Source organism: Schistocerca americana, chromosome X (genome assembly GCF_021461395.2).
Source record: "Schistocerca americana isolate TAMUIC-IGC-003095 chromosome X, iqSchAmer2.1, whole genome shotgun sequence".
Taxonomy (NCBI): domain Eukaryota; kingdom Metazoa; phylum Arthropoda; class Insecta; order Orthoptera; family Acrididae; genus Schistocerca; species Schistocerca americana.
The window spans coordinates 531,013,001-531,028,912 of record NC_060130.1 but is presented as its reverse complement, the minus strand read 5'-3'; positions in this window follow the sequence as shown (position 1 = coordinate 531,028,912).

Genomic DNA, 15,912 nt, shown 5'->3' with positions numbered 1-15,912 from the left:
AGTTTTGGAAGATGATTTATCTCCATTGACCAAAGTGACCCTGATTTCGACAAGATGTGGTTTACGCAAGACGGAGCTCCTGGAGGAACATCTTGGCGACCGCATTCTGGCTCTGGTGTTCCCAGAGGTCACTGGCATGGGCCTCGATTGGCCGCTATTGAGGTGTACATCAATAACCCCAAAAGCCATTGCTGAGCTGAAAAAAGTCATTTAGGAGGTCATCGATAGTATCGATGTTCCAACACTTCAGCGGGTCATGCAGAATTTCGCTATACATCCGCGCCACATCATCGCCAATGATGGCAAACATATCGAATATATCGTTGCCTAAAACCAGATATTCGTAGTGACGTTCACATGTTGAACAAAGTGTGTGTACACCGCAGTTTGTAGCTATTTTACGTTTTTTTCATATAGTTCAATAATTGTCACCCTGTATCAGTGGTCATAAGACTGATACGAACTATGGCTACGGTTATTACAAACAGAGTGTTATCAGGGCCTAGCAGAAAATGCTACGATAGCAGTTATTAGTGATCCATATCCATTGTTTATTTGGACATTGGCTATAGCGAGGAACATTGCTGTTTGCATGTCGCCCATCGCTTGTGACACTTGTTGTAAATACAAGTTAAGTATTGTCAATCTTCTTATTTGTAATAAAAACTATTAATGTGGTTTTGCTTGAATTGTTATGCAGCATACTGAGAACGCAGCATCCTTTAGGCACCCTATATGGGAAGAGTGGCCAGGACCCCACAGAGAGGATTATGACCCCCTGGGAATAATATTCCCTTTTGATTGACAAGTCCTTAACTCATTATTCCCCCACCCTTCTCTCTGCTTCTCCTTCCCCCAAACTCCTCAGGAAACCGCCAACCCTCTTGCTCTCGCCCTCGCCCTTGCTGATCCGGGTACACTTTCATGTCTGAGTTATTCAAATAGCTTTCTTTTACTCTAACATTTTCTCTCTGGTAGACCTCAAATTATACCCTCCCCTGTCCCCTTCCCCTACCCGGGAATTGGCGGCTCTGTGACGGAGAGGAAGGATCTTATGACAAACGGTTCAAATGGCTCTGAGCGCTATGGGACTTAACATATGAGGTCATCAGTCCCCTAGACTTAGGACTACTTAAACCTAACTAACCTAACGACATCACACACATCCATGCTCGAGGCAGGATTCGAACCTGCGACCGTAGCAGCAGCGCGGTTCCGGACTTAAGCGCCTAGAACCGCTCGATCACATCGGCTGGCTGATCTTATGACAAAAAAATTCAATTACATGGCAGAGGGAATATAGTTTATTTGTAAAAAATTGATTTTACAGGGGTTGGGTCTCTCTTGCTCATCATTTTCTGCTGTTTGGGAAGATACAGGTCATGTAAAACACATCAAAAAGAAGTAATTAAATCAGTCGTTTCTTTTATTCTGATCTCGCAAGGAATACCACCGCGAAACACCCACCGCACACAATGACACTGTTAAAAATGTTTCGATGGCGAAGCGTACGCCGTCCACTGGCCGAAATACACTCCCGGAAATGGAAAAAAGAACACATTGACACCGGTGTGTCAGACCCACCATACTTGCTCCGGACACTGCGAGAGGGCTGTACAAGCAATGATCACACGCACGGCACAGCGGACACACCAGGAACCGCGGTGTTGGCCGTCGAATGGCGCTAGCTGCGCAGCATTTGTGCACCGCCGCCGTCAGTGTCAGCCAGTTTGCCGTGGCATACGGAGCTCCATCGCAGTCTTTAACACTGATAGCATGCCGCGACAGCGTGGACGTGAACCGTATGTGCAGTTGACGGACTTTGAGCGAGGGCGTATAGTGGGCATGCGGGAGGCCGGGTGGACGTACCGCCGAATTGCTCAACACGTGGGGCGTGAGGTCTCCACAGTACATCGATGTTGTCGCCAGTGGTCGGCGGAAGGTGCACGTGCCCGTCGACCTGGGACCGGACCGCAGCGACGCACGGATGCACGCCAAGACCGTAGGATCCTACGCAGTGTCGTAGGGGACCGCACCGCCACTTCCCAGCAAATTAGGGACACTGTTGCTCCTGGGGTATCGGCGAGGACCATTCGCAACCGTCTCCATGAAGCTGGGCTACGGTCCCGCACACCGTTAGGCCGTCTTCCGCTCACGCCCCAACATCGTGCAGCCCGCCTCCAGTGGTGTCGCGACAGGCGTGAATGGAGGGACGAATGGAGACGTGTCGTCTTCAGCGATGAGAGTCGCTTCTGCCTTGGTGCCAATGATGGTCGTATGCGTGTTTGGCGCCGTGCAGGTGAGCGCCACAATCAGGACTGCATACGACCGAGGCACACAGGGCCAACACCCGGCATCATGGTGTGGGGAGCGATCTCCTACACTGGCCGTACACCACTGGTGATCGTCGAGGGGCACTGAATAGTGCACGGTACATCCAAACCGTCATCGAACCCATCGTTCTACCATTCCTAGACCGGCAAGGGAACTTGCTGTTCCAACAGGACAATGCACGTCCGCATGTATCCCGTGCCACCCAATGTGCTCTAGAAGGTGTGAGTCAACTACCCTGGCCAGCAAGATCTCCGGATCTGTCCCCCATTGAGCATGTTTGGGACTGGATGAAGCGTCGTCTCACGCGGTCTGCACGTCCAGCACGAACGCTGGTCCAACTGAGGCGCCAGGTGGAAATGGCATGGCAAGCCGTTCCACAGGACTACATCCAGCATCTCTACGATCGTCTCCATGGGAGAATAGCAGCCTGCATTGCTGCGAAAGGTGGATATACACTGTACTAGTGCCGACATTGTGCATGCTCTGTTGCCTGTGTCTATGTGCCTGTGGTTCTGTCAGTGTGATCATGTGATGTATCTGACCCCAGGAATGTGTCAATAAAGTTTCCCCTTCCTGGGACAATGAATTCACGGTGTTCTTATTTCAATTTCCAGGAGTGTAGAATGCCATTCGCATAAGCTGCCCAGAGTCGGGGTGCATCGGCGGCCCACGCAAAGCGGCGAGGCCATCAGCAGCCGTGCCACAAACAAGAGTCTAACAGGTGTGCACCTAGGCCCATCGACTGACAGACCGGATGCACACAAAAAATTCCTGTCGGACCACTTGCGCTCTCTCTCTCTTTCCTTCTCCTCCTGTTCTGCTGGGGCCCGCATCCGTCGTTCGTCGTGGTCAGACCAAACTGTAAGCAAAGCAGCGTTTAACCGGGTGAACCTCTGTGGAATACCGACGCACGTGAGAACACCTTCCAAGGCAAATTCCTGTCTGAGAGTGGTTTCCGCCACGGGCTCTAAATTGCCCCAGCCTTTCTGGTGCAATTCCTTGTGCTGCATTTTACGAACTACTTTGGGAGTTATTACATCTGGTGTTGCGGAATATTGTCATATACATAACCTATCACAGGTATTAAATGTACCACTGCACGGAGAGAGAGAGCTTTGCAGATGATGACACAATATTTAAAAATTCCGAGGAATACCAACACTGCGACACTTGAACACGGAGTCTAAAAGAACATATCACGAGACACTTTTGAAACCACCCCTGAGACACTTCGCACGCTTTTAAAGGAAATGCCCTTGTCTTTGACTAAGAGCTGCTTCAGGAACTACTAAATCCAACTGAATATGTCTCTAAGTGCACTTTCAAAAAGATCACTGTACAGCAGCTTGCTTCAATTTTGCAATGAATACCGCCAGTGATACTAAAAAAAAAAAAAAAAGAAAAAAAAAGATTGCGGCACACTTGTGAGACCTCTCAATCTTACTCCACAACTCTGGAACATTTAAGTGCATATACAAATTCGGTAAAGTGTTTAAAACCTCAATACTTTTGCAAATGTTGCTTTAAGCAATTTGTTTCGAATACATTCACACACAAAACGCTGCACTGTCTTCTGAGATGCACGTGGAACGAAAATACATCATGGCAAAATACACTCGGAAAAAAAAGAAATAAATCGCTAAAATAAATGACTGGAAGTACACTGCGTCGATACTCTGAAGACGATTCAGCATCACATAAAAAATATTGTTAAATACACTACCACAGTACTTTGCTACATGAGGCCCGCAAAGTGCCGACCGTCTGTTGGCGGCCGCAGCTCATCACAGAGTGAAGTCCAGATCGGAAGCAGAGTTTTTCGGCTTCATCAGCGGGCGCACGAAAACGGTAACCGGCCAGACCAGCACCAACTTATCATGCGAGCTCACACCATCTCACGGCACGAAATTCAAGTCAAAATCAATAATATACTCATAAATATTCTTTATTCAACCAGTTTGTGGGAGACGGGGTTTTCCTACTTGGGCAGATATCATGATTGCACCCCCTACCCTTGCTCCCCATGTCTTAACAACTGTAATCACAAGGGAATGGAATGAACTGCGGTATAGCAGCCACCGTTTGGGGTCCCCCACGTTTGTGTCTATCGTCAGGGCGTTGGCCTCCATCGATTTCGCGGACCTCACACAAAGCAAGTCGTGGCATTTTATTGAACGGCAAATTCCAGACTCGCTTCCTGTCTCTGTCGCTCTTAAGAGGCCACTCCCTGCTTGTCTGTGTGAACCAACATCTGCAATAGGAAGATGAAGGTTTTTATCTCTCCTCAGAATACTGTATTCCTATTGACTAATGCTAGAGACAAACGGAAAGCTGACCCAATTTCGATATAAAAAATTGAGTGAAATATTTCCTTTGCACTACCCTGGCAAAATAATTGTTTAACAATTCACAGGAGTCAAATAGATCTCCGAAAACGCTCACTTCCACCTTACTATGATACTTATTCATAATGAAACATATTTTCAACGTTTGAGTTTCAAATGCAAACATTGCGCATTTTTAGTAATGAAATTTCCGTCACAACTAGATCGTAGCGCTAAATGTATTCGAGGTCTTGTACACGCCCTCCTCCACGAAAACGGTTCCATTAAACATATCTGGTGAAAAAAAAAGATCCTAACGATCACACTAACTCGCGATCACGAAGTGCGCTGTCCCAGGGTAGTCCTGTCTGCGCTGGCTTGGAGAGAGAGACTCACAACCGTGTCGGCCATTCCAACCCATGCCGAACGCATGCGAGCACGCACTGCAACTATAGGAAACTATAAATTGATCTATCGGAAATTTAAAGTCACGATTGGATTTTTAAAGTGCTATGGACTTTCTAAATTACTTCTCTCCGCTACATCTGGAAGGTTCTACTACGTGATGGAATAGAGACAACAGCAATTGCTACTACAAGACAGAGATCACTGTGATGTATTGAGAAGCACTAAACTCTACACTCTTAAACCACGATCCAGTCATCAGCAATAAGCCGTCGTGACTAGATGTTGGAGACAGCTGATAACGCTCACACGTCCCGCTTTTTTTCTTGCTCATGTGCCAGGTCCACTAGCTGCGCGCCTGTCACCCTCGTACACCGCCAGCGCAGACGTAAGAAAGTCAGTGGACGCGCGTATGTTACAAGGATGCAACACCCCTGGCCATGGAGGGCATCCGGGAATGCTTGGAGTGGTAGGAATTCGGATGTTATCGATACATCCAGCGCAAACATCCATCACTTTAATAATTTGGTAACACATCTGACTTTATTACGATGGTTGTCTCTCCCTGTATAGGTGGACGATTGGGATATCTCCAAAAGATATCACAGTAACGAAAAAATCGCCAAGTGAAGAATCATATCGATGGTCCCTTAGCCATCTCCTACACCCACCAGAAGGCGTATCACTGATATCAAATGGATAGGCAAATTAATTAAATTGATCATGAGAGTCACTTTGCATGGCGAGTAACTTTTTTTTCCGTAGTGGGATTCAAATGGGAATCCCTGGAGAGCAGACGATGTTCTTTTCGAAGAACACTATTGAGAACCGACATTTGAAGCTGACCACAGAAGGATTCTAACGCCGACAACATATACTATATGATCAAAAATATCAGGATATCAGGCTGAAAATGACTTACAAGTTCGTGGAGCCCTCCATCAGTAATACTGGAATTCAATACGGCGTTGGCCCACCCTTAACCTTGATGACAGCTTCCACTGTTGCAGGCATACATTCACGCACGTGGTGGAAGGTTTCTTGACGAATGGGAGCCCATTCTTCACGGACTGCTGTACAGAGGAGTGGTATCGATGTCGGTCGGTGAGGCCTGGCATTAAGTCGGCGTTCCAAAATATCCCAAAGATGTTCTATAGGATTCAGGCCAGGACTCTGTGCAGGCCAGTCCATTACAGGGATGTTATTGTCGCGTAACCACTCCGCCACAGGTCGTGCATTATGAGCAGGTGTTCGATCGTGGCAAAAGATGCAATTGCCATCCCCGAATAACTCTTCAACAGTGGGACGCAAGAAGGTGCTTAAAACATCAATGTAGGCCTGTGCTGTGATAGTGCCACACAGAGCAACAAGGAGTGCAAGCCCCTTCCGTGGAAAACACGACCACATCACAAAAACACCGCCTCTGAATTTTACTGTTGGCACTACATACGCTGGCAGATGACGTTCACCGGGCATTCGCCATACCCACACCCTGTCGTCGGATCGCCACATTGTGTACCGTGATTCGTCACCCCACACAACGTTTTCCACTGTTCAGTCGTCCAATGTTTACGCTCCTTGCACTAAGCGAGGTGTCGTTTGGCATTTACGGACGTGATGAGTGGTTTATGAGCAGCCGCTCGACCATGAAATCCAAGTTTTCTCACCTCCCGCCTAACTGTCATAGTACCTGCAGTGGATCCTGATGCAGTTTGGAATTCCTGTGTGTTGGTGTGGAAAGATGTCTGCCTATTACACATTACGACCCTCTTCAACTGTCGCCGGTCTCTGTCAGTCAACAGACGAGGTTGGCCTTTACGCTTTTGTGCCCTAGTGTCCCTTCACGTTTCCACTGCACTGTCATATCGGAAACAGTGGACTTAGGGATGTTTAGGAGTGTTTAAATCTCGCATACAGACGCATGACACAAGTGACACCCCAACCTGACCACGTTCGAAGTCCGTGAGTTGCGCGGAGCGCCCCATTCTGCTCTCTGACGATGTCTAATGACTACGGAGGTCGCGTCCCATTCAGCTCTCTGACGATGTCTAATGACTACTGAGGTCGCTGATATGGAGTAGCTAACAACAGGTGGCACAATGCACTTAATATGAAAAACGTATGTTTTAGGATATGTCCGGATACTTTTGATCACATAGTGTACATTACGTCTGAGGACCGCGCTATTAAAACACGATCACAAAGACTACGTTACCGTCAGCCTGCATAAAAAGTGGTCTGGGTTCTACAGGTGCACACAAAAGTCGCTGATACTGTGACGCTTTCTGGCAGAAATGCTGTCTGCAATTTGGAAATAAGTATCTGCATTCAACGACATACTGTATTTGCGTTGCATCCTACGGAGACGTCTTTTAATAATTACAGCCACTGGTGAATAGTATTCGTGCCACTCTCATATCACCTTTTTGAACCTATCTGCTACAGCAAAACTCCAACGTGGTTTTAGGCAGTTCCTCTGCATCTTGTAACTGTTCCTTAGTCTCTGCAGCTTCGTCCATGTGATCGTCAGAATTTAAGTCAGAGCTGAATGGAAGTCGGAGAGCGCTGTATCCACCACCTTCTGCAACCCGTGTAGAAACAGATTGTGCTAAGTTAATGCACCAGGACTGTCTTTTGACTACTTGGTGGAAATGGGAATACGTTGTCATAGCTCCGTCAACAGTGTACGATGTGTAAAGTCAGAGCTAGAATGAAGCTTTCTCCTCCAACACGAGGTAGTATAAAAGGCAGTACAAACAGTTATGGTGGTGTTTCTCATTGGAAAAATTAGAAAGATTCCACATCATACAGGAACTGGACGAAGGACGAGGATTTTGCTACTCTATTTGCAATGTGTTTCAAAACTACATACAGGTACTGCAGTCTGAAGGAAATCTGCGTACCTTAGGGTGCATTCACGTCTGTCACCCAAACATTCTATCATCGTTAGTTTGGACTGTCCAAAAGAGAAAAACTACAAACTATAAAAGCTCCGCTAACTTCATCAGACAGAGAACTCAATTTACAGCATCTCTCTCTTCCGATATATCGAAAATAAATACCGTCTGCGTACTGGCATTGAGAATATGTGACGATCCTGTCAAGTATACAGGTATTGATCCATTGGAGGAGGTGGCCAATGACAGAAGTCGCTTGCACAGACCAGTGTAAAGCTTCATCGCCTGTACCATAGGAAGACCACATCCCACAGTCTATCAGTCACAACATGGGTTTTTATGCATGATGGTGCTCCAGACGGACAGAGTTTGAAGCATTTTACATAAATCCACTGCGCTATCAATTTCAAAGTATAGTTCAAGTGTCTGCGGTCAGTACCAAGAAGGAGTTGGTAAGAGAGAACATAAACACTTGCACTCCTAAGGCTACACAGTTCTGTACTTAAAACACGCTATAATGTTAGATCGTTGTGGTTTCCGACCTATTAGTCGTGCGGAATGCAACGCTGTTACTATTCCAATGTAAGAAATATATTTTTCGATATCGAAATTGCGTCAGCTTTCCGTTTGTCTTTAGAATTAAACAAATAGAAGTACAGTACTCTGAGGAGAGATGGATAACCCATCTTGCTGTTTGGAGATGTTGGTTCACACAGAAAAGCAAGGTGTGGCGTCTTGAGAGCGACAGAGACAGGAAGCAAATATGGAATTTGCCGATCAACAGAATTTTGCCACTTTATGCTTTGTTTTGGACCTGTGAGATAAAAGGAGACCGATATCCGGTCTGTGGTAGGCGGTATTTAGTAATGTGAACTGTAATTATGGCCAGCCGGAGTGGCCGAGCGTTTCTAGGCGCTACAGTCTGGAACCGCGTGACCGCTACGGTCGCAGGTTCGAATCCTGCCTCGAGCATGGATGTGTGTGGCGTCCTTAGGCTATTTAGGTTTAAGTAGGTCTAATTTCTAGGGGACTGATGACCACAGCAATTAAATCCCGTAGTGCTCAGAGCAATTTGAACCATTTTTTTTTTTGTAATTAGGAAGCCGCGTGGGATTAACCGAGCGGTCTAAGGCGCTGCAGTCATGGACTGTGCAGCTGGTAGCGGCGGAGGTTCGAGTCCTCCCTCGGGCATGGGTGTATGTGTGTTTGTCGGTTGGTTTGTGGGATTAAAGGGACTAGATGTGTGTTTGTCCTTAGGATAATTTAGATTAAGTAGTGTGTAAGCGTAGGGACTGATGACCTTAGCAGTTAAGTACGCTAAGGTTTCACACATATTTGAACATTTTTTGTAAGCAGAACATTAGGATGTTTTGACCTTCGTGGTCGCACCCTGACAATACGCCCTCACACACCAGACCCCGAATGGTGGCTACTATACCGCAGTTCATTCCATTCCCTTGTGTTTACAGTTATTATGTCATGAGAAGCATGGGTGGGGGTGCAGTCAAGATGCCTACCCAAGTGTCGGAGCCCCTGTCTCCCACAAACTGGTTACAGAAAGAATATTTATGAATATATTATTTACTTTGATTTGAATTTCGTGTGTGAGTGTATTTGAAACAAATTGTCTAAAGCAACATTTACAAAGGTACTGAGGTGTTAAAAACACTTTTCCTAATCTGTTTATGCCCACAAATATTGTGACTGAGATGTTTCACAAATGTGCCGCGATTTTTTTTAAAGCCAGTGGCGGTGTACATCGAAAAATTGAAGCAAACCACTGTGCAGTGTTCTTTTTGAAAGTGCATTTAGAGACACATTCAACTGCATTTAGTAACTCCTGGAGCAGCTCATGCTCCAAGACTAGGATATGTGCCACAAAAGTTTTCAAGGTGTCTCAGGTGCAGTTTCACAAGTGTGTTCTCATCTTTTCTCTTAAGAGTCCGTTTTCAGGTGTGGCGGAATGCCTCAGAATAGTTTCAATATTCTTGTGTCATCTGCAAATCTCTCTTTTTGTGCAGTAGTACATTTAATTCCTGTGACATCTTCAGTTTATACAGGGTGGTCCATTGATCGTGACCGGGCCAAATATCTCACGAAATAAGCGTCAAACGAAAAAACTACAAAGAACGAAACTTGTCTAGCTTGAAGGGGGTAACCACATGGCGCTGTGGTTGTCCCGCTAGATGGCACTGCCATAGGTCAAACGGATAGAGAAGCTATGCAAATAATAGAACACCCTAACAGCATGCACAGGGAATGGTTACATGTTACCAAAGGCCTGGCAGCTTTGAGCCCAATCCTACCGACAACTCGTTTTCGCGATACAGTAGCCCCACTTGACCCGGGTTCAACAGTAAACACGTGCAGCCACAAGAGAACTGCCGAGCCACATCAACGTCTCGATTCTGGAAAATACTACCCATAGCGTAGATACAAGCCGGCGATTCGCTGTTGCCTTCCAGCCATCTGCCAGAATGGTTCGGGCAATAGCCTACCACACAGCCAATCCTCCACAGCAATGTTTACGTCGAATTTTCCAAAATAGACAATATATCACGGTGGATCATCACCAGAATACAGCAGTTAATTGTCCTCAGGAGGATCGCTGCAAAGACGGTCAAAATTTCGTATTTGAAGTGTTCTTAGTCTTTCATAATCATGCAGTCAAATGTCCAAAGCGATTTCATTGTAACTGAAATGTTAAGTTTTTCTTGTGGCAGGTGGAAATTTATGCAATTATGTAAGGAACTTCGTCTTCAAGCAACTTTGTGGTGCAGAGATAAGAGATAACTTGAATACTTTGTGAAAACTGAAAATTTACGCCAGGCCTCGACCCCAAGTCCTGATTTGCTGATTGTCGTGACCGGTACACCGTACCCTTCCTCGCGTTACAAGCCACCTTATAATCACCGAATTCCTCCTCGTCAGTGTAGCCACTTGGCTAAATTAATTCTTCTTTCTAAGGCTGTCCTTTGCTGAACATGTTACTTCTTGAATTAGTCAGATATAAATGCAAAAAAGTACTAAGAATTTTGTCTTGAGGTTAACGTAAGTGAGAAAAAAAAACTTAAATTCCGTGAGGAGGTGATATCCTGATAAATGTATTTAAAATACCATACTTCTGGTCAAGACTGTACTCGTAGCTTAGTCTTTGAAGATTTAGTGCTGTGTGTTGTTCATTTCGCCTTACATTTGAGCATCGTCGAAGCAGTATATTTGATATTTGTTACAGGGCTTTATGTAGTAGATAAGGTACCGCTTATGAACTTTTGGACGATCTTGCTATGTCGTTTATTAGGCTTTGAATTTTGTGTTAATATTTCAGTGCAGGTTGTAAAAATACAAGGGGCGCACAAGAATAATAAAACACCGAAAATACAACACAGTGCCATGCCTAATACCGATTAGGAAACCATTGGGATTCAAAACTATCCAGTCGCCTCGGAATGGATAAATGTAGGTAATGCAAGGTTTTGAAGGGAACTTTTACCATTCCTGCTGCAAAATACTTGCAAGTTCAGGTAACGATAGTGAAGTTGGATGTCAATCCCACACCTTTCTTGCCGAAGGAGACCACAAAGCGTCAATGACATTGATATTTGGTGACTGTCGTAGCCAGGGAGATGCGAAAAATCAGCCACGTGCTCACAAGAACAGTCCTGAACGATGCGAGCTGTGTGAGCGGGCGCCCTGTCGTGTTAGAACATAGCATTACCATTAGGCAGCAAATATTTTACCATGGGATGGACCTGATCAGCCAAAATGATCCTTGGCAGTAATGCCACCTTTCTGAGTACTCATGATACCCATGGAATACCACTATATGGCTGCCCATATTGTTACCGAATATCCGCCATGTTTCACTCTTGGGACGTAAATTCGTCAATATTCGGGAACAGTGTGGAACACGATTCATCCGGTCAAATTACAATATTCGATTGCCCCATAGTCCAGGTTATATAGTTTCGCCACCACGTCTTCCTGTTACGGGAATTTGCATCATTGACGAGAGGCTTTGGAATTTCAGCTCGTCCTGTAATTCTCTGCTTACGGAACTCCTTGTTGTTTTGGCGCTGACATGGTTCGCGAGTGCGATATTCTGTTCTGTATTGACCTCTGTAGTTGCAGTACTCTTAAATCGGGTGGCAGTCACTCAACACACACTTTCTTCCACGTTGTGACCTAGTGGATGAAGGTATTCCGCTTCCCCTCCATGCGGTATAAATCTTCGATGTACCTTGGCTAGAGGAGCACCCACCATACGAGCATTAACCATTTTCCATGTTTCGAATTCGCTTAGTTCCGACATGCTGCACTCACAGTTACACAGAACACTGTTCTCACCATGCCTGACACTGGTAGCGTATTGAAGAAATTGCACAGGAACATTTCGTAGTCAAATACAGCAAAGGAACCTGCAGGCTTGGCTAGCATCTGCATTAATATTCAAGGATACATTTCTTGTGAAATTTACATATTTTTGTACAATCCTTGTAGGTAAAAGCCTCCACACTAGAGCGCATGTGTTGTCAAATATTAATGAGGCTTAATTCCTGCGTTTAAGTTTAAATTTCCTACCTGTAGTTGCAGATTAGTGCCTCATCTCTTCGGCATAGGGCATAATTAAAGGAGGGTGTAACGGAAAATGTAAACATTTATTTAAAAAGCCATTACAGCCATATTTATTACTGGACAAATCTAAAATTTTGCATTTGTAAAGCAAAAGCTTTGTTTTGAGGGAAAAATATAATAAAGTATGTATTATGAATATTTAGCCAGAAATTTGAATTTTTAATTTTTTGTCTTTTTTATAAAATGCCGTAACTCAAATTATAAGCATGCAATTAATCTGAAAATTTTATTGTAGTGTCCTGGGAGGGTTATAAGACCACTGAACTACAGTTATTAATTTATGGTACAAACTGTGTCAGTAACAGAGTTTTTAATTTTTCACATCCTAAATTAACTTTTTTTTCTACATACAATCATCTAAAAATCAGAATGCAATTGCGCGATCTCGTTCGTTTTAGTACCAGGGACCCAGTTGCGAACAGTTTCTGAAAATTTCATAGCATGAGTGCATTTACTCTTCAAGAAAAGGCTTCTAATAACGTAAAAGATGTAAAACAGAGAAAATGAGGTTCGTACTTCTACATGTAATGTGCTTACCTGAATTTTAAAATCCTCCATACTGATACTCCTCATCCTCTAGGTTTCTCTTCTCTCCTCTCCGATTCTGCCTGGCCTGTATTTTCTGGTAAGACAGTGATCTGTTAGCCTTTTTAACCCTGCTCTCGTCGATGGTATAAAATGCTTTCGTTGTAAACACACCAGGATCTACACTAACTCTCTTCAGCACTTCAATTTTGCCATTATTTCCGTTATTGTAACATAAAACTGCATCATAGACACCTATTTTGAGTACTTCAAGTCCACAGAATGGCTTTTTTGAGCACCTAATCCAAATTAAATTATTGAGACTTTCATCTGCATTTTGTGTCTTTCCATGAAGACATTTCCTCAATAAATCAGGGTTTGCAAGAAACCTGAATGTGGGCTTAATTGCATTCACAACAAGTTCTGGTAATGAGTGTTTATGTGAATACGTCTCATTTCTGTTGTTGAACTTGCAACAATCGTCTAATCCCCTTTCGGACATAGGGTGTGCATTGGTGTTTTGTCAGTGGCTAAATTGTGGAAAAAAATTTCCCACACAGCACGCCTCATTGCCTCTAAATTATGTGTGTTTTTCCTGATAGCTCTCCCATAAAATAACCGAATAGAATCAATTTCTTCCAGAGTAAGCCTGCCTTTTACTCCTAGTGGTTTTCCAGCCTGAAGTATTTCACCTTTCATCTCTTTCAGCAAGCGACGAAACCTGGCACAAGCCTCTTTTGGATGTGGCCAACACATTCCATCTTTTCTATTGTTGTATTGTACGGATTTTTATCTGTTACAGCTTTGAACGAAGAGGAGCCCCATCGCCAAGGTATTTAATATATCTAACATCATACTGGTTCTAATATCTGGAGAACATCCTCACAACAGCAGCAGCCTCCATGCCACCACTTGAGCCACTATAACTTTTAGAGCATGCTACTGCATGCTTTTTTCCATAGTTTCTCACTGTCTGCATTGTTGGACATTTTCCTTGTTGTACACTGGTGACAGTATTTAGATATAATTTCTACATCTAAAACATTACCTGAGTCAGTACCAACGACAGATGCAACTCCACACAGAGATGTGTGACCCCTTTTCATCCACGTCCCATTTACAGACGTACACAGGTCATTTACATTTGTAGGAGATTCAGTCATGAATATTTACCCTAGGATCTATTTCTTTTTGGTTTATTTCCACCTACTAATATGTGTTAGTATTTTCAAAACGTAGATAAACCACATGCAAGACATCTTTCAGGCAAAGATATAGATGTCAGCCAGAGATATAGATGTTGGCCAAAGATACAGAAAGAAAATGGGCTTCACACTGACAAAAATTCTGCAGAAGCTAGCAGTTTCCCCAAATGTCGGGAAAGGTGGGAGTGGTCGCCAGTGCAGAGTTAATCAGTTTAACTATTTAAAAGCATTTCTAAAGCTGCTATCACGATAAAATTCACACACAACATAGATTAAACTGTGTAGATCAAGAAAATAATGTTTTTGAAAAATTGATTTTTTGGACCAAAATCCATTACATCTCCCCCTGAACACGCAAAGTATGATGATTGAGGGATGTCCTATGAGGTCTCCTACGATGGAGTAATTGGTCCTTGGAGTGTGATTATATGTACATGTGCTACCTGCAGAAGTCGTTTAAGAATAAAATACTGATGCCCGTAGTTATCCTGTCGAAATTATAAATTCCTTGTCTTCATGACAGTCTGTGTGCAGATAGTACTGTAGAAATTGGAAGATGTCCACAGGTTCAAAATTTTGTTTCTGGAGGTTACTATCGAATCGTTTCAGAGTAAGATGGATGTCTTTTGAGGTAACTCTGCTAGATAGGCCTGCACTTTACAGTTCGTCCTAACTGATCTTGAAGTACGACGGTGTATCTTTCTTTTAATTTTATGCCCAGTTGATCATTTTAAGGGTACACTTGGCTCTATCCGTCTCTAATTTATAAGTTTCTATACCATTGTACTGTTACAGCGTGTACATTCCTTATCAAGTAGGGATGACAGCAGACACCAAAATAAGTCAGAGACGCCACCGTAGACACAAAGCCAGGACTCACCACAGTGGCACAGGTACGTATGCCTACTAAATATGTAGACGATAAAAGGATTGAAAAAATGTGTGATGAGATGCACTAACTACATTAATGGAAACAAAAATGTAATTGTAATTGGGGGGACTGGAATACGATAGCAGGAAAAAGCAGAGAAGGAAAAATGGTAGAAGAAGAAGGAACGGAAAGGAAGCCACCTGGCAATATTTAACACAGAGCGCAAGTTAATCATTGCTTACGCTTGGTTTAAGAGTGATTAAACGAAGTTGAATACGTGGAAGAGGCTTGGAAACATCAGAAGATTTCAGATAGATAATATACTCGCAAAACACATATTTGAAAGGAGATCTGAAACTGCAAAACAATGTCAGGGGCAGATAAGAACACTGACGATAGGTTATTGGCTATGAACTGCAAATTCAAATTGAAAAAGCGGTAGAAAGGTGGGAAATTAAGGAGAAGGGACCTGTGTTAATTGAGAGAGTCACGAATTGTTAACGATTTCAGTGGAATTATTAGGCAACTACTGACTGGAACAGGGGAAAGGAACACAATAGAGGATCAGTGGCTATGTTTGAGAGATCAAAGAGAAAAAGTCAACAGACGATCAAATATGCGAAAAAACATGGAATTGTGGAGAAACTTGAATAATACACGAGATTCTGATTTTAAATGACGAACGAAGAAGGTATAAATGCAGTAAATTACTTAGG